The sequence below is a fragment of the Aotus nancymaae genome, unplaced genomic scaffold (genome assembly GCF_030222135.1).
Source record: "Aotus nancymaae isolate 86718 unplaced genomic scaffold, 86718_ANA_hifiasm-v0.15.2.pri h1tg000006l, whole genome shotgun sequence".
Taxonomy (NCBI): Eukaryota; Metazoa; Chordata; class Mammalia; order Primates; family Aotidae; genus Aotus; species Aotus nancymaae.
Window position 1 is genome coordinate 32,402,454 of NW_026988417.1, and position 19,316 is coordinate 32,421,769.

The window sequence follows — 19,316 nt, forward strand, 5'->3', positions numbered from 1 at the left end:
CTATAAATTGCTTTTGGCAGTATGGTCATTTTCATTATATTGATTCTTCCTTTCATGAGCATGGAATATTTTTCCATTTGTTTGTGTCCTCTCTTATTTCTTTGAGCAGTGGTTTGTCATTTTCTTTGGAGAGGTCCTTTATATCTCTTATAAGTTATATTCTTAGATATTTTATTCTCTTTGTAGCAATGTGAATGGGAGTTCATTCACCCATGATTTGGCTCTGTTTGTCTATTATTGGTATATAGGAATGCTTGTGATTTCTGCACATTGATTTTGTATTCTTGAGACTTTGCTGAAGGTGCTTATCAGCTTAAGAAGATTTTGGGCTGAGACGGTGGAATTTTCTAAATATGCAGTCATATCATATGCAAACAGAGACAATTTGACTTCCTCTCTTACTATTTGAATACCTGTTGTTTTTTTCTCTTGTCTGATTGCTCTTGCTAGAACTTCTAATACTATGTTGAATAGGAGTGGTGAGAGAGCATCCTTATCTTTTGCCAGTTTTCAAAGGGAATGCTTCCAGCTTTTGCCCTTTCAGTATGATATAGACTGTGGGTTTGTCACCAACAGCTCTTATTATTTTGAAATACATTCCGTCAATACCTAGTTTATTGAGAGTTTTTAGTATGAAGGGATGTTGAATTTTATTGAAGGCCTTTTCTGCATCTATTGAGATAATCATGTGTTTTTGTCATTGGTTCTGTTTATGTGATGAATCATGATTATTCATTTGCCTATGTTGAACCAGCCTTGAAACCCAGGTATGAGGCTGACTTGATTGTGGTGGATAAGCTTTTTGATGTGCTGTTTAATTCAGTTTGCCAGTATTTTATGGAGGATTTTCGTTTCCATGTTCATCAAGGATACTGGCCTGAAATTTTCTTTTTTCTTGTGTCTCTGCCAGGTTTTGGTATCAGGAAGATGCTTGCCTCTTAAAATGAGTTAAGGAGGAGTCCCTCTTTTTCTATTGTTTGGAATTGTTTCAGAAGGATTGGTACCAGCTCCTCTTTGTACCTCTACTAGAATTCGACTGTGAATCCTTCTGGTCCTGGGTTTTTTTTTTTTTTTTTTTTTTCGGTTGGTAGGCTATTAACTACTGCCTCAATTTCAGGACTTGTTATTGGTCTATTCAGGGATTCAACTTTTTCCTGGTTTAGTCTTGGGAGGGTGTATGTGTCCAGGAATTTATTGATTTCTTATAGATTTTGTAGTTTATTTGTGTAGAGGTGTTTATAGTGATCTCTGATGGTAGTTTGTATTTCTGTGGGATCAGTGTTAATATCCCCTTTATCTTTTTCATTGTGTTTTTTAAATTTTTCTCTCTTTTCTTCTTTATTAGTCTGGCTAGCGGTCTATTTCGATAATCTTTTCAAACAACCAGCTCCTTGATTCATTGATTTTTTGAAGAGTTTTTTTTGTGTCTCTATATCCTTCAGTTCTTCTCTGATCTTAGTTGTTTCTTGTCTTCTGCTAGCTTTTGAATTTGTTTATGCTTGCTTCTCTAGTTCTTTTAATTGTGATGCTAGGGTGTCGATTTTAGATCTTTCCCACTTTCTCTTGTGGGCATTTAGTGTTATAAATTTCCCTCTAAATAATGCTTTAGCTGTGTTCCAGAGATCCAGTACATTGTGTCTTTGTTCTCATTGGTTTCAAAGAACTTATTTATTTCTAACTTAATTTTGTTATTTACCCAGTAGTCATTCAGGAGCAGGTTGTTCTGTTTCCATGTAGTTGTGCAGTTTTGAGTGAATTTCTTAATTCTGAGTTCTAATTTGATTGCACTTTAGTCTGAGAGACTGTTTGTTAGGATTTCCATTCTTCTGCATATGATGAGGAGTGTTTTACTTTCAATTATGTGGTCAATTTTAGAATACATGCAATGTGTTGTTGAGAAGAATGTATATTCTGTTGATTTGGGGTGGAGAGTTCTGTAGATGTCTACTAAGTCTGCTTGGTCCAGAGCTGAGTTCAAGTTCTGGATATCCTTGTTAATATTCTGTCTCATTGATCTGTCTAATATTGATAGTGGGGTGTTAACATCTCTCACTATAATTGTGTGGAGTCTAAGTCTCTTTGTAGGTCTCTAAGAACTTGCTTTATGAATGTATGTGCTCCTATATTGAGTGCATATATATTTAGGATAGCTAGCTCTTCTTGTTGCATTGATCCCTTTACCATTACATAATGCACTTGTTCATCTTTTTTAATCTTTGAACTAAAAAGCCCATATAGTCAAGACAACCCTAAGCAAAATGAACAAAGCTGAAGGCTTCATGCTACTTGTCTTCAAACTATACTACAAGGCTATAGTAACCAAATCAGCATGATATTGGTACCAAAACAGTTATATAGACCAATAAAACAGAACAGAGGCCTCAGAAATAATGCTGCACATCTATAACCATTGGAACTTCACAAATCTGACAAAAACAAACAATGGGGAAAGGATTCCCTATTTAATAAATGGTGTTGGGAAAACTGACTAGTCATAGGCAGAAAACCAAAAGTGAGCCCATTCCTTATTCCTTATTAAAAAAATTAACTCCAGAAGGATTAAAGACTTAAGTGTAAAACCTAAAAACATAAGAACCCTGTAAGAAAACCTAGGCAATACCACTCAGGACATAGGCATGGGCAAAGACTCCATGACTAAAACACCAAAAGCAATGACAACAAAAGCCAAAATTGACAAATGGGACCTAATTAAACTAAAGAACCTCTGCACAGCAAAAGGAACTATCATCAGAGTAAACAGGCAACCTACAGAATGGAGGAAAATTTTTGCATCCTACCCACCTGACAAAGGGCTAATATCCATAATCTACAAGGAACTTAAACACATTTACAATTAAAAAACAACCCCATCAAAAAGTGAGTGAAAGATATGAGCAGACAATTCTCAATATAAGACATTTATGCTGGTAACAACGTGAATGAAATTTCATCATCACTGGTCATTAGAGAAATGCAAATCAAAACCACAATGAGATACAGTTTTACACCAGTTTGAATGGCAATCATGAGAAACTCAGGAAACAACTGATGCTGGAGAGGATGTGAAGACATAGGAACACTTTTACACTGTTGGGAGTGTAAATTAGTTCAACCATTGCGGAAGACAGTGTGAAGATTCCTCAAGGATCTAAAACCAGAAATATCATTTGACCCAGGAATCCCATTACTGGGTATATACCCAAAGGATTATAAATCATTCTAATATAAAGACCCATGCACATGTATGTTTATTGCAGGACTATTCACAATAGCAAATACTTGGAACCAACCCAAATGGCCATCAATGATAGGTTGGATTAGGAAAATGTTGCACATAATACACCATGGAATACTATGCAGCCACGAAAAAGGATGAGTTAATGTCATTTGCAGGGACATGGATGAAGCTAGAAACCATCATTCTCAGCAAACTAACACAGGAACAGAAAACCAAACACTGCATGTTCTCACTCATAAGTGGGAATTTAACAATAAGAAAACATGAACATAGGGAGGGGAACATCACACACTGAGGCCTGTCAGGTGGTGAGGGGTAAGAGGAGGGATAGCATTAGGAGAAATACCTAATCTAGATGACAGGTTGATTGGGTGCAGCAAACCACCATGGCATGTGTATCCCTATGTAACAAACCTGCATGTTCTGTACATGTATCCAACATCTAAAAGTATAGTAATAAAAAAAGACTCAAGAAAACCATCTAAAACTTGCAAACAAGGAGATGAATATCACACAATTCATGTAGATATTTCTATATATAAGTAACTAATATCGTATATAAAGATAATGGCTATTTAAAAATCATAGAAGAACTAACACTTTTAAACATCAACAATTTTGAACCATTATGATTTGAAAGACATTTGCCTAAGAATACTGACAGATTAAAATATGACTATTAATGAACAAAGATGGAAGTGGATGAACTTTAAGATATGTATTCAAACTTACTCTGTACATATCACAAGTTTTTAATTAAAGTATAATTCTGAAATCTATCTGAAAAAGAAAAATACAAAGCTAACTAGAAAAATTCTGAAAATGAATAATAATAACAAACTACCAGATATTTCAAAATATTGTGAAGTCAAATAATTTAAAGTGTGTAATACTGGCTTAGGAATTGCCTTGCCAATCAATGAGGAGAGTGTAACAAAAATGAGTAACGCCGTGTATATAAGATTTTTGCTGATGATAAAGAAGACATCTCAAGATAGTAAGGAAAGTATTTCCTCTTTATTTAATAACGTTGATAATTGACTGCTTAGTATTTTTTTAAATAAGTATAATAGAAAAAATAGGAAACCAACTTTACTTCTTTAACAATTATACCTATTGACAAATACCAGAGGGATCAACTATTTAAATGTAAAATGTGGCAGTGTAAAAACTTACAAGGAGAAATGTGTTTCTAACTCAGGAATAGGAAAGGCACTTTTACAAATGGCACAGAAACCACCAGGAGCCATAAATGAAATGGAAGCAAATAAAACTTTAAAACCCTTTTATTAGTTAGGTTAATGCTAGCTTCTGTAAATAACAATCACAAAGTATTCGGTGGCTTCACAGAGTAAAAGTTTATTGCTAGCATGGCGGGGAGCCTACCATGCTGTGATTCAGGGCCTCCACCTCCTTCCTTTTCTCTTGTGGCTAGAGAATTTTCTGGGTCTTCATAGTCCTCAGCATTCAGCTGGCAATTGAGGAAGCAGAGAGTGATAAAGGCCCACCAGCTTAATCATGCAGACGTGAAAAGGGCCCACATTCATTTGAGCCGGCAGAGAGTGATAAAGGGCCACCAGCTTCTTAAACATGCAGACCTGAAAAGGAATCACTTTCATTCTATTCACATTATGTTGTTTGAACTCATCACATGTCCCTATCTCCCTGAGTTTGATTCAAACGTATGATGAAAACATAGTTTATACCTGGTCAGCTGTTTCTCATCAACTACTCTGCACAGTGGAAGGTGTTTCACATATAACTAGAGGAAATATAGTCATGTTATTTAAGAGAAAAAAGTACACATATAAAATATGTCACAGAGAAGAAATCAAACATAGAGCATCCAATCACCACATATGATACATGGATAAAAAAGAACAGATTCCTTAGGAAAGTAAAGAAAATACTAAAATGAGGCAATAAAACAAAGAATAAAATTGGTCAATAAATACATGAAAGTATATTTAAGTACATTTTAATTTAAAAAGAAAATTGCTCTTTGAAGAATTATTTTTCATTGACCAAATTGGTAAAGCTTATAAATATTAGGTATATAAAACTGGATAATAGTTTTTATTACTCTTTATGAGATTATAAATATAAGTTCTCTCTCACTGACTCTGTCTCTTTCTCTCTGTCTCTCTCTCTCTCTCTCTCACACACACACACACACACACACACACACACATACACACACACATGAGACAGAGAGAGAGAGAAAGATATAGACAGATGTTGTCCAATCATTTGGCAAGGATTAAAGAGTAATGGAGAAAATATTGTGGATCTTCATAGGTGTCTATATTTTTGTGATTTTTAATTTGTTTGCTTTTGTAAAATGCATGCATTGATATTGTAATTCAAAAATTGTGTTTTCAACATAATTAAAACATTACAAACTGCACAAAACTGTTAAAATGTATTAAGCTTTTAAACACAGTACTAAGCTTAAAGTTTATTTTCAGTGTTCCTTAAATTTCAGATTTGTAAAGAAATAATTTATGGAGTCTAATAAAATACAGATTGCCTACATCTACTTCCAGCATTTCTAATCAGTGTGTCTAGGAAGTAAACCATAAATGTACATTATTAATGAATACTCTAGACAATTCTTATGCCAGTGATCTCTGTGGAACCTACTTTAAGAATCACCATATTGAATTTAAAAATTAATAAAATAAAAACTGATATCTAAATAATTTTATTTTTAGTGTATTTCACCATATATTTTTATCATTTTCAAAACAAATATCCTCCACTGTATATAACAGTTTTGTTAATCAGTTTTCTGTAAGTTATGATGTAAAAAATGCGGATACATTTCAGTATTCATGTGACTACAGCTTCGTCACACTTCCATAATTATTTTATACAGATTTGTCTCTTTCTCATAAACTGTGAGCTTTTTGAACTCGTGTACAACATCTCTGTCATTCACTGATGCACCCCAAATGTCTTGTTCAGGTATAGCACACAATAAGTATTAAAATATTTGTTAGATATTAGTGAATGGTTGAAAATATTAATAAATACATGGATACACTGCTATTGCTATTGTATTGTTTCATTTACTTATAGGTATCCTGTATCTTTAACTAGACTCTCCATTTTGAAATAATCATTTACTTTATAAACTACAATAAATACAAATGCACAGAAAGATTGTTTTAGAGATTAGAGAGAATAACAAAGTGCCAAATGTTTTGTTTATTTACTGCTACCAAAAATATAATTCATCCATGAGAAAATTCAGGAGCAACATAGAGTATTTGAAAAGGTACAATTTTGAATTTACTTTCAGGAATTTGGATTCAAACCTCAAACATTTTAGCCTGATGACATTAAGAATGTTTCCTAGACCTCTGATACCTCCATTTTCTTATCTGTAAAACGTGAATGATAATACTATGGCTATATTAGTAGACTGCTGTGCAGATTATATTAATCATTTGTAACAATTCTTGACATATATTAAACACTAATGATTGCCAAATAAATACTCAGTGATATCAAATGCAGGTTCTTCTATATTCATTTATTATCATCTGTCTTGTAAATATAACAATTTTATCAGTTGAGAGTCTAGTGAGCAATGCATAGTATGGTAGATATATTATTACGAGATCAATGCAATCCATTTTAACCAATGACTCTGTTATTCAGTGTGTGAGTTTTTCGAGGTCTATTAATGCCCATTTTCTTATTTTTCCAATAAGTAGTATTGAGCACTTGAGCTGTAGGTAAATCTCTAACCTCACAGATTTCATGATTATTGTGTGTAGGGAGAAGTATAAAATAAGTAAATTAATATATAACAGGATTTTATATATGATGTGGCTGATACTTATGAATATTAACGCACATGAATATATGAGTTTTTTCTGTAGAAATACATTCCCCACATTCTAAATTTATGTTTGAAACATTTGCTTGTGTGTGTTTCTATGACACAACCAAGTTTCTCTTGAACTTGGAAGGTAAAATAGCTTCATTACTTGGCTATTTATAGGGTAGTAATTGAGTTCTTGACACTCATAGTGCTGAGACAAGGTAAGTAATAATGCAGAAAGAAAGAAGAGAAAGATATTAAGGGGATTCTTCTTTTTTCTGATGAAAAGATCAGAAATTTTTATTTATCATGAGAATGTCAGAAATTTTTATTTCTGATTTCTGATGATGATTTCAGTTGTTCCAATGAGAAAACCAACCGACAGCAGAATTTTTTCTTTTAATTTTAGTCTTTTATCTTTGCCTTACATGACATTTTATATGTTAATAATTTTTCAAAATTCAGGTATTGATGATTTGAGAAGCATATCTTGAAGTGTGGCTATTAAAACATAAATAAGAAACGTGTGATTTATAATTTGGAATTGCAACTTACCACTACTAATATTGTTTGAAATATTTTATTTTATTTTATTTCACAAATGTCTTCTTATAAATTCTTGAAGTTGTTTCTTTGTGAAGACCAGAGAAAAAGTAAAGTGGACTCAAACTGAATACATACAGAATGTATCATGTAATATAGCTCTGCAGTTAAGTTTTACTCACTCAACTCAGTAACTAATTATGACATGGTTATTATATATCTTTGTCTTGTTCTCAGTCTAAATTATGTTCTGTTTTGGTTCAATTTTTATGATAAGTTTTCTGATTCTGGTTCTTATTTTGTTTCAATAAGTAATAATTTCAGGCTAAACAGGCAATACCTCAGTTTGAAATTTTTTGATATATTTGTAACCTTCTAAGTGTTTACGACCTTAATTTCTCAAAAAATAATCCACACATGCTTTCTGTTCTCTCTCCCCCTTTTTCTTTCTCTTTCTTTCTTTCTCTCAAAAAAAATAAAAATAAAAAAGGAAAACTTTTGTCACAGGGGCTTATTGTACAGATTATTTCTTGACATAGGTATTAAGCCTAGTACCATTAGTTATTTTTCCTCATCTTCTCCCTCCTCCAACTCTTCATCCTCCAAAAGACCCCCATATGTGTTGGGGGAAGGGTTGGAGGGAATGAGGGATAAGATACTACAAAGTGGGTACAATGTACACTACTCAGGTGATGGGTTCACCAAAATCCTACAAATCACCACTAAAGAACTTATCTATGTAACTGAACAACACATTTTGAAATAACATATGGATCAAAAAAAAGAAACAGAGCACAAAAAGTATGTTTATGTAAACCCTAATTTATCTCACTAATTGCACAACTTTGTACAGAGCTGACATTTTCTGATGTCTGATTCTCATGTAGAAATCTCTTGAATATAAATCCTTGCATTAGTATCAGGAAAAACTTTCTAGAACATGGTGTTTCTTAGGCTCAATGTCACCATAAGGCTCGCCTTTGATTACTTCTCTCTGTAAGGCAATCCTTTAGAGATAACTTTTACTCTGTTATAAAAAATACCAGTTTACCTGGGCTTCCCTCTCTACCAGAATTGTGAGCACTCATGTTGGTTCTATTGACAGTTGTGATAAATTGTTATTCATCTGTATAGGTTGTTACACAATAAAATTGTGATTAATAGAAAGAATATCTGAGATTGCTAGCTGGAGATAAATTAACAATTAAAGGCTGAAGAACTGAACAAGGAACTGGCATAGCAAGGCATTGGAATGAAAATAAAGGCTTTGTTAATATCCACTTTACCAAGTTATTAGAATTACTTTGCACCTTCAAATGTGTTTTTTCCCCAAATATTAGAATGAGAAAGTTGCTACTAATGATATATATAGATATAGATATATATATATATGTGTATATATATATAGATATATCATGTAGTAACAACATATATATGTATATTTATATATATCTTAAGTGTTTTTTAATAGTTTTTTACATTCATTGAATGTTTACTCTGTACTGGATTCTGTTCTATACGATGTATGTATATGTACCTGCTAGACAACCAAATCTTCACTTTTATCCTATGAATTTGATACTGTTACTACCTCTACTTTATAGCTAAAAATTCTGAGGAGTAATATGAGATCGCATAGCCAACAAGTACTGGAGTTAAGTTCTAAATCCATATATCAGTATGCCAGGCTGCAAAATAGAATTTAGCAAAGAAAGTTCTTATATATTAAAGAACTTCTATCTATAAAGCATTTTAATAATTCTTCATATGCAGCATGACTAATAAAAGTTGAAGGCTTTTCTTGACAAAAATTCCTAAGAAAGATGAGAACAGAACCTCCTGTTTAAGTAATCCCAAAACACTTTATGAAACCATAGTAACAGAATAATAGATTAGCTGAGCACTATAATTGGGCAGGGAGGGGGAGATTTGCACATTTAAAATGTAATTTAGGGAAGGACGCAGAATTTATAGTATTAAATGAAGAGTAATATTTCAATGTTAAATATTTTAAGATCTCTAATTTATATTCAATTCAAAAGAAGAAATTATTTTCAAGATTAATTTCACTAGCAAAGTGGTAGCTCCTTTTTTCATTATTAAACATGTAATAATAATACTGCACTTGAGTCTTTTATTCACTTAACAAATATTTATTGATTCCTACCATATGTCAATCACTCTTCAAAATCATTTTGTTTTGCCTGTGAACAAGACAGAAAATATTCCTGCACTAATGGATTCTCAGATTACCTAGGATGCAGTCCAAAAGAAAAAAATAAATAAATAGGAGAGAGAATTATCAATGAGGATGCTATAGTAATTGTTAAGTTTTGTTAGGTATTTATTATATGACAGACATTTTTCTATTTACATCTGTTACTCTAGTTGTATTTCACAATCACACTGTCAGGTAAGAAATATTTTCATTCAGATTTTTTTTTTTTTTTTTTTTTTTTTTGAGACGGAGTTTCGCTCTTGTTACCCAGGCTGGAGTGCAATGGCGCGATCTCGGCTCACCGCAACCTCCGCCTCCTGGGTTCAGGCAATTCTCCTGCCTCAGCCCCCTGAATAGCTGGGATTACAGGCACGCGCCACCATGCCCAGCTAATTTTTTGTATTAGTAGAGACGGGGTTTCACCATGTTGACCAGGATGGTCTCGATCTCTTGACCTCGTGATCCACCCGCCTCGGCCTCCCAAAGTGCTGGGATTACAGGCTTGAGCCACCGCGCCTGGCTCATTCAGATTTTTCAGAGGAGTAAACAGAGGCATAAACATCTCATGGTGAGGTTCAATCCAGGCTGTTTTTTTAATTAATGGACTTCATTGGCTTAGATTTTTAGTTTCACAGAAAATTCAGCATATAGTACAGATAGTTCCCACATACTCTTTTTTACTCACAATTTCCCCTATTTGTTAACATCTTGCATTAGTGTGACCCATTTGACACAATTGAAACAGTATTAAGACATTATTAACTACAGAATATTAACTAAAGTCCACCACACATTACCTTCAAGATCAGTCTTTGCATTTTACAGTTTTGTGTGTTTTTGCAAATGTACTATACAAGGTCATATATGTACTATGAAAATGTCATAAACTAATTTTACTTCCCTAAATATTCCCTGTGCTCCATCTATTCATTTCTCCTCCCTCCCTCTTGAAACCACTGATCTTTTTACTACCTCTATAATTTTGTCTTTTCCTTTTCCAGAATGTCATAAGGATGAAATCATACAGTGTGCAGCCTTGAAAGACTGGCTTCTTCCACCAAATAATATGCATTTAATGTTCCTTCATGTCTTTACATGGCTTGATAGCTCACTTTTTATCCCTGAATAATAACTCATTATACAGATGTATCACCATTTGTTTACCCATTTATCTGTTGAAGGACATGTTGATTGCTTCCAGCTTTTGTCAGTTATGGATAGGCTGCTATAAACGTTCATGTGTAGGTTTTTACCAACATATTTGGACAAATTCCAGGAAGCACAATTGCTAGATTATATAAGTAGACTAGGTTTCATTATGAAAGAAACTTCCAAAGTGTCTTGTAAAGTGGCTGTATCATTTTGCATTCCCACTGGCAATAAATGAGAGTTCCTGTTTTTCTATATTTTTGAAACATTTGGTGTTGTCATGTTAGAAAAAGGGTATTTTAGCCATTCTAAAAGGGATGTCATCAGTTTAATTTGCAATACCTTAATAACATATGATGTTGAACATCTTTTAATATGATTATTTGTTATTTGTATCTGTCTTTGGTGAGGTGCCTATTCAGATCTTTTTTCCACTGTTTAATGGAGTTTTTGTTTTCTAATTTGTTTCATGTCGACAAAATTGTATTTTATGTTACATTGCCTTGTAGAATGCTACATAGACGATGGAGCAGGCTAAGGAATAGAAATAATTTGATGGACAAACAAATCTGTCTTTTATTTTACATAGAAATGTTATGAAAGCCCTTTCTGAGGCGAAAAAATTTTACTTGATAATTTTTTAATAGAGGGAGGGTCTTGTTCTGTTTCCCAGGTTGGAGTACAGTGACACAACCATAGCTCACTGAAACCTTGAACTCGTAGGCTCAACCAATCCTGTAGTGTAACTAGGAATAGAGGCAAGAGCCACAATAGCCAGCCAGGAGAAATATTTGAATGAAAATTTGAATAATAAGAAAATCTAGATAAAGAAATTCTCAGGTGTAGAGAGGATATTCATTAAACACAATAACTTACAGTTTCTTGAGTTATGAAATAAGATACATTTGTTAAGATTTACTCAATATTTAATTATATTTACTAAACTGACAGAATCAATAATTAATTATCTTTAAATGGAACATCTAATATGTGGACTGTTCACAATCTTTTTCTTCAATGCTAGCATGTGGAACTGATATCATTGTAGAAATATAGCTGGTATAATATAAAATGATTCTTAGCATCTTTTTATTTTCAAATAAGTATTTGTCTGAAAATATTCCAATGAAAAACTAAATGTTTTTAAAAATGATTGTATAAAGACTTTTTGCAATTCATGCTTAATTTGTATAAGTATTCTATCAAGTATTTTGTTTAGCATTTTAGTTGCAAGCATAAAATAATTTCACTTCCCTAAATATTCCCTGTGCTCCAAGACTGAGTAGGCAGAAATGTATTGACAGATATTGGATAGATGACAGACATTTCAGAAGGACAAGAAAATCTGATGCAGAAGCTATGTAGTCTGGAATATTTCATCTAAACCCTACCACGTTGCTGGATCTGTGAAGTACTGCAATCACACTGGTGACATTGTGCATGGGGAACTGGCATTGGAATTTTCATCAGTGTTGCTCCTTGAAACAGGTTGAAGTTGCTGCACCTGCTACTGTGTAATTTTGTTTTTATTTCTGGTCTGTATATCTTGCTTTGTATCATTAGCTCTATATTTAGAAGGTAGGTATTTTTGACTGGTAAAGCCAAGGTCATGTGTCCACACTCTAGCTGCTACAAGTGAAGCTCAAGAAATAAGTCAATGAATTGGTGTTTTAAGCTTTTTAAGTGTGGTATAAATGAAGACAAGGTAACTTACTCTTCAAACTTTGAAAGTTCAAATGTCAAGTGGCCAAAAATCATACAGTTTTATATAGTATGCCATAATTCAGAACACAGATTTTCCTAAAGAGTGTATTATTCTTTATATTCTCTTCTATTGTGGTGCTATCTTGGAATTTTTCTTGGTATAGATACAAAATGTTAACAATTATTATTTCTCACCAAGTATCTTCCCCTTTGTAATGTTGTATTCTAGCTCTCCCATGAAGAATCTATTTCTTTATTTGTGAATCTGGGCTTGGCCATCTTATTTGCTTTGTACAATAGAACCTTAGCAAATGTTATAAGTAGAGGCTTGAAAACTGCCTGTGCATTAGAACTTGCTCTTTTGATAATCTTGGAAATCTTGTATCAGCATAATATGAAATCTTGGTGAACCACCATAACAGCAGCATATATCCCAATTATCTTGTTGACTACTATCTGGTGGCAAATGCATTAATGAGACTAGATGGAGCAGCTGAAGGTGAAAAACTAACCCAAATTGTTCAACTATAGAAATGAGAGATAAGTGGAGTATTTGTTATTCCAACCCACCAAATTTTAGAGTGGTTTGTTCTTGGTAAATGCTATCTAATACAGTTAGTGTTTACTCCTTTTCATATATCACTGAGTAGATTTTTCCCCACTTTCAAGTTGATAATCATCAGATACAGTGAAAGAAAATAGCTAAAACTTAACTGATTATTATTTGAAGGTATATACATGGAATATATTAAATATGGTTCATATATAAGCTTCATAAAAGACCATGTATTTATTTCTACAATACAAGATATTTAAACTTTTTCAGATTGTTTTAAACATTATAGCATCTTGGCATGCTTTACAATTTTCAACATAGATGGTAGTGTAAAAATCTTTTTTTTGTTGTTGTTTGGCTTTGTTACAAATATATCAGTTTCAGAAGTCAAAGTTGGTTATACTAAAAAGAAAATAAGTAACATTTTAGATAATAAAAAAGTTGATTTATTCCTAACTACAGAAATATAAAATATGGATGGACCCTAACACTTGGCAGATCAGTCATTGAAATTTTTCCTAGCATTTAATGGCTGTAGGGACATCAGTAGGTATGGCTCCGTAGGCAATGTCTGGTACACTTTCACTAGGGAATAGTGCTCCACTTATTTGCTTTCAGAAATAAAAAAAAAAAACACTTTAAATTCTAATTAATGTGGTAGTTTTGATAGTGTTTGTGAAATATTCCAGTAAATAAGTTTCTAAACTAAACTTATATGTGAATTTTAAATGATTTGTTCAATTTTATTGTCAAGGAAGACTTCCTCAAAGACTTTCCTCCAAATTATACGTATTAAGTGAAGACCATTCTTCATTATGCCAAACTTCCAGTCAATTATTATTTATAGAAATGTTTCCTTAAGATGAAAAAGCATAGAAATGCATTCTGTACTTGCTGTGTTTCAATGATAAAAACTAATTATTAATAAGCAAACAAATTTTTGTGACTTTGTTTCTATCATGTTACTGATCTTGTATCATCATATTTGATTGTATTTATAATCTTTCAATTAAGTTATCTTGCAGTATTTAATTTTAAATGGATTATCAAAATTTGTTTAGCACCTATAGGCTATAAAAATATATCAATATGCTTAACCAAAAGTAAGTTTTTTAGTAAATTCGAGTCAACAACAGTTTTTAAAGACATAGCATGTGTAGACTGATGTATAACTGTGCAAGTTAAAAGAATACTATATATTAACACAGTGGATCCAGTTTCAGTTTTCTGCATATAGCTAGCCAGTTTTCTCAACACCATTTATTAAATAGGAAATCCTTTCCCCATTGCTTGTTTAGTTCATGACCTTTTCAGGGACATGGATGAAGCTGGAAACCATCATTCTCAGCAAACTGACACAAGAACAGAAAACCAAACACAGCATGTTCTCACTCATAAATGGGAGCTGATCAATGAGAACACATGGACACAGGGAGGGGAACATCACATCCAGGAGCCTGTTGGGGGGTAGGGGGGTAGGGGGGTAGGGAAAAGATAGCATTAGAAGAAATATCTAATGTAGATAATGGGTTGATGGGTGCAGCAAACCACCATGGCACATGTATACCTACATAACAACCTGAACATTCTACACATGTATCTCAGAACTTAAAGTATAATAACAAAATTCTTAAAATTAAATAAATAAATAAATAAATAAATAAATAAAATAAAGTAAATTTTTAAAAAGACAATAGAATCAAGAAGAGTAGGAATTTAGATTATTGCCGAGGACAAATAATATAATAGTATGATTTGAAATATTTCATCAGAAGACATTATTTCTGCTTCTCTATATAATAGTACAAGAATAGAAAGTAAATAGAACCTAAACTAGGAGAGACAAACTAAGGAAAATTTACCCAAGAAATGTAGCAATGATAAATAAATTGTCAGGAAGAAGTGCGCACTAATGGCCAGAACCTCAAAAGATAATAATCACTATATTTGTAAATCAAAATACATTATTTATAATTAAAATAGTAATTTATAATTTTATCCATTTCGAATATTAACCATTTTAATATATTATCAAATATAACTATTAATATTTAATATTTAGTATCAATTATTTCTGTTGGAGTTTAAATCTAGTCCTAAGTTTCACTTTCAACTTCAGTCCTGTCACCCGTAAATAACAGGATGATAGGACTGAAGTTGAAAGTGAAACTTAGGACTAGATTTAAACTGACAACATAGCCCTTCATGTACATGAAGATGTAAATGATATATCTCCCTTAAGACTTTCCAAGTTAATTTTACCTCTAAATTTTGATGTTTTGAAAACATTGTCTTTGACATTTTTGAAATCTATAGTGTTGACACTACTTTGTATGATTGTGTAAGTTAGGATGACTCACAGAAAATGAAAAGTAATTTAATTTCTGATATTTACAAACTATGACTTGGTCAACATGATAATGTATCATGTGCTAAGTGGATTAGTGACCAGTAATATCCTAAGGGATTGGTATTTCGATTTCCACAGATGACAAAATTGATATCCAGAATTATCAAGATACTTATCAAGTAGAGGATCTGAAGCTGCAATTCACATCTTTGATCAAGTTCATTTCTTTTTCTAATAAGACCATATAGCTTTCTACAGAATATAATTTATCTGTATATTACCTTAAAATTTCTCATTTCAATGGACCGCTGAATTCAAAAATTGAAATATGGGTTATTAATGGAGAAGTCATATAAAAGTTATTCTGCCATGATTTATGGTCGATCATAAGTCAGCAATTTGAAGGTTAAAATGTGTCCCAAAGATAGCGAGATTTTCTAATTATAAAGGGGCTCCTGGGTAAGGTAGGCAGGGCTGAAGCAAGCATTAAAACAAAATAAAACAAGGCATAGTAAATACAGTTGTTGGGCCTAGTTAACACATAATACAATAAAACGTGATTTCCTATTAAACAAACCAGGCAGAAATCTCAAAAGAAATTAAATATAACAAATTTATTTACAGAGTTACAGAATCTTAACTTCAAAACCTTGAAAACATTAAATCAACCCCAGATAATTAATACATTATTTCTATTTGATGACCATTATACATTAGAGATACGTAATAGCACTCAGACTATACTAATCTGAAAGAACTCCCAGGAATGAAAAAACGTAGAGAAAAATGTATACATTTTACTATTAGTACATAATAGTTTTCAATGGCTTCTTCATAGCTAACTAGATATTAGAAAATTATCTAAGGTGCCTCAGATCTTAGCACAAAATTTATGCTTTTTGCTTTTCATGTATGCCACCAAAAATCCATAATGTTCATTTCTCTGGGAACTCTGTTGCCATCACCAGAATATCATTGTATAAGATACTCAATTTGCATATTAACAGGAAATTAATTTTTAACCAAATTGTAAGTAACCTCAAGCCACCATTAAAAAGCATTTGAACTTCTAGTATTAGACTAAATTAAAAAATATTAAAAACTAGGTTGCTGAAGCTGAAATATAGCAAAATTCTGCAGTGTTTCCAGGGACTTATCAAAACCTTAAAAAGTTATTGCTTTAGTATAGCAATAGTAGTTCTTAACACAAATAATAAATTAACCAGGATATCCCATTTTTGAAAAACCTGTATGCATGCCTTTATTGCACAAAACACCTATAACAGACTAGGTTTCCCTTGGGAATTTTCATATAAAAGTTAATTTATTTTAATATCAAAAATAATTTAATATTATCAGCAAAAAAAGCTACAATTAGCCCTCCATTTTGATGGGTTCTTCATCAGGGAATTGAACCAACTGCAGATGTAAAATTTGCAGAACAAAAAATATAGATGGTTGTATGTATTGAACATATTCAGACTTAAAAATTCCTAAGAAATATGGCACAACCATCATTTATGTAACATTTACATTGTATTAGGTATTATAAGCAATCTAGAGATAATTTACAGTATACCAGAGGGTTTACTTAGGTTATATGCAAATATTAAACCATTTTATATAAGATAATTGAGTATCTGTGAACTTTGGTATCCAATGGTGGGGTTTTGGAACAAATCCCCCACTGATACCCAGTGAAATTAAATGAGTGAAATTAGCTTTGAGGCAAATTATTATATATAATAACATTTCATAATAGCAATATGACTAATTTTTCAGGTAAGCACAAAATGTGTCTGGAGGGTATTGATAAGTACTTATAACCACCAACCTAAGACCCAAGAATGATAAAAATTTACCACTTGAATTCCCAAAAGTAATCTTCAAGGTTCATGTCAAGTGCCCAATTGTTATAAAGTAATTTCTCCAACACTTTATATTTTTGAAATAATCGAGATAAATTCAGTTCACTAAAATTCCACTTGAGCCTATTTAATTTCCTATATTCGGTTATATTAACAACATGATTTTGTTTGGGTTTGGGGGTTATGCTTGAACAAGACTCAAGTTAATCATTTGTGTACTTAAATGTTCTTAACTCAAAGATTTCTTCTGTCAGTCATTTCAAGAACACCTTTATATTCTTCAATTCATCTATTCCACAGGAAATAAACACAAAGGAATTTTATTCTGCTCACATTTTTCTGCCTTGTCACCAAAATGCATTGCTTAGGAGCAATTTTCATGTACAAAAGGCCTATATACTACATGGATTTAAACACCTATGTTTCTCAGCTAAAGGTCAAAGGGTGTTAATCACAGCCCCAAAATTGCTCTAAATCTTCATTAACAGACACCATATTAAACTGATGGAAAGCCCTGCTTAATCAGGCTTTGCTAAAATTACTCAGGTAGATTATCAAGATGAAAGAGCAGGGAAGCTAGAAATGGGCCTGAGGGAGAATGTGACCTGAAAGTATTTATCTTCCTTCTGACACCAAAACCTATGTAGCAGTAAGAGATCTTTGTAAAGTAAAAGTTCAGAGTTACTATTAGATTTTATTTTTAAGCATTAGAGTTTGGTGATTTCAATTATAAATGAAAGCACAACTTGTTGCAGGATGATTTCAGCAGGGATGTTCCATTTCTTCATATATAGTTATAATCTTGCTTTCCAGTACTTGAAATGTCTAAAGTCATTTGTATTTATGTAGGCCACTTCTATTTGTTGTTTGTTCCTCAAAAGGCAGACATTTATTCCTCAAAAAACAGATATGCAAAATATACCAGAGTGTGTATATATATATATATAAAATATACATACACACACACACACACACACACATTGTATATATACACATGCCTACATTTGATTCCTATCAAAAGGGTTTGATCAAGGAAAATATGTATGTGTGCATGTTTGCATTCAGATATAAATTGTGAAATTACCATATGAATTAATATTTATTCAATTCAATTAAAAATTATTTTCATTGTGATACTATAAAAGACACTATGCTAAATCCTAAGAAGCTATACAAACATATATATATTTTTTTGATGCTTGGTCACAGTTTTATTTTATTTTAATTAATTAATTAATTTATTTATTTATTTATTTTGTGAGGCTAGAGTAGGGGAAGGAATGGGTAGAATAAGGAACAATATGATAGTAAAATGACCTTAAAGGCAGAATTTAGAAAGGAAATGAGAAAGAGTACAAGTTGGAGAAATAAAAAGGTGGGAAATTAGGAATTTCTTTTTTTTTTTTTTTGAAAGAAAGAAAGAGAAAGAGAAAGAGGGAGAAAGAACAGGAGTCTTGCTCTATTGCCCAGGATGGAATGCAATCTAAAAATAGGTGTTAAAAACCTCCTTTTTGCCGATAATTGTGCTTAACAGCAGAGACAGGAAGAAATAAGAGAAGAAAATAACAAACAAACAGCCAACCAATATTTCATTTAAATCTGTGAAATGCTATGCAAATGCTGAAGAGCAATTTACTTCCAATTATGTGGTCACTTTCAAAATAGGTGTAATGTGATACTGAGAAAAATGTATGTTCTGTGGACCTGGGGTGAAGAATTCTGTAAATATTCACTGAGTTTACTTGTTCCAGGTCTGAGTTCAAATCATAGATGTCCCTGTTAATTTTCTATCTCGTTGATCCGTTGAATATTAACATTATGGTGTCAAAGTCTCCCGCTATTATTGTGATTGTGCAGG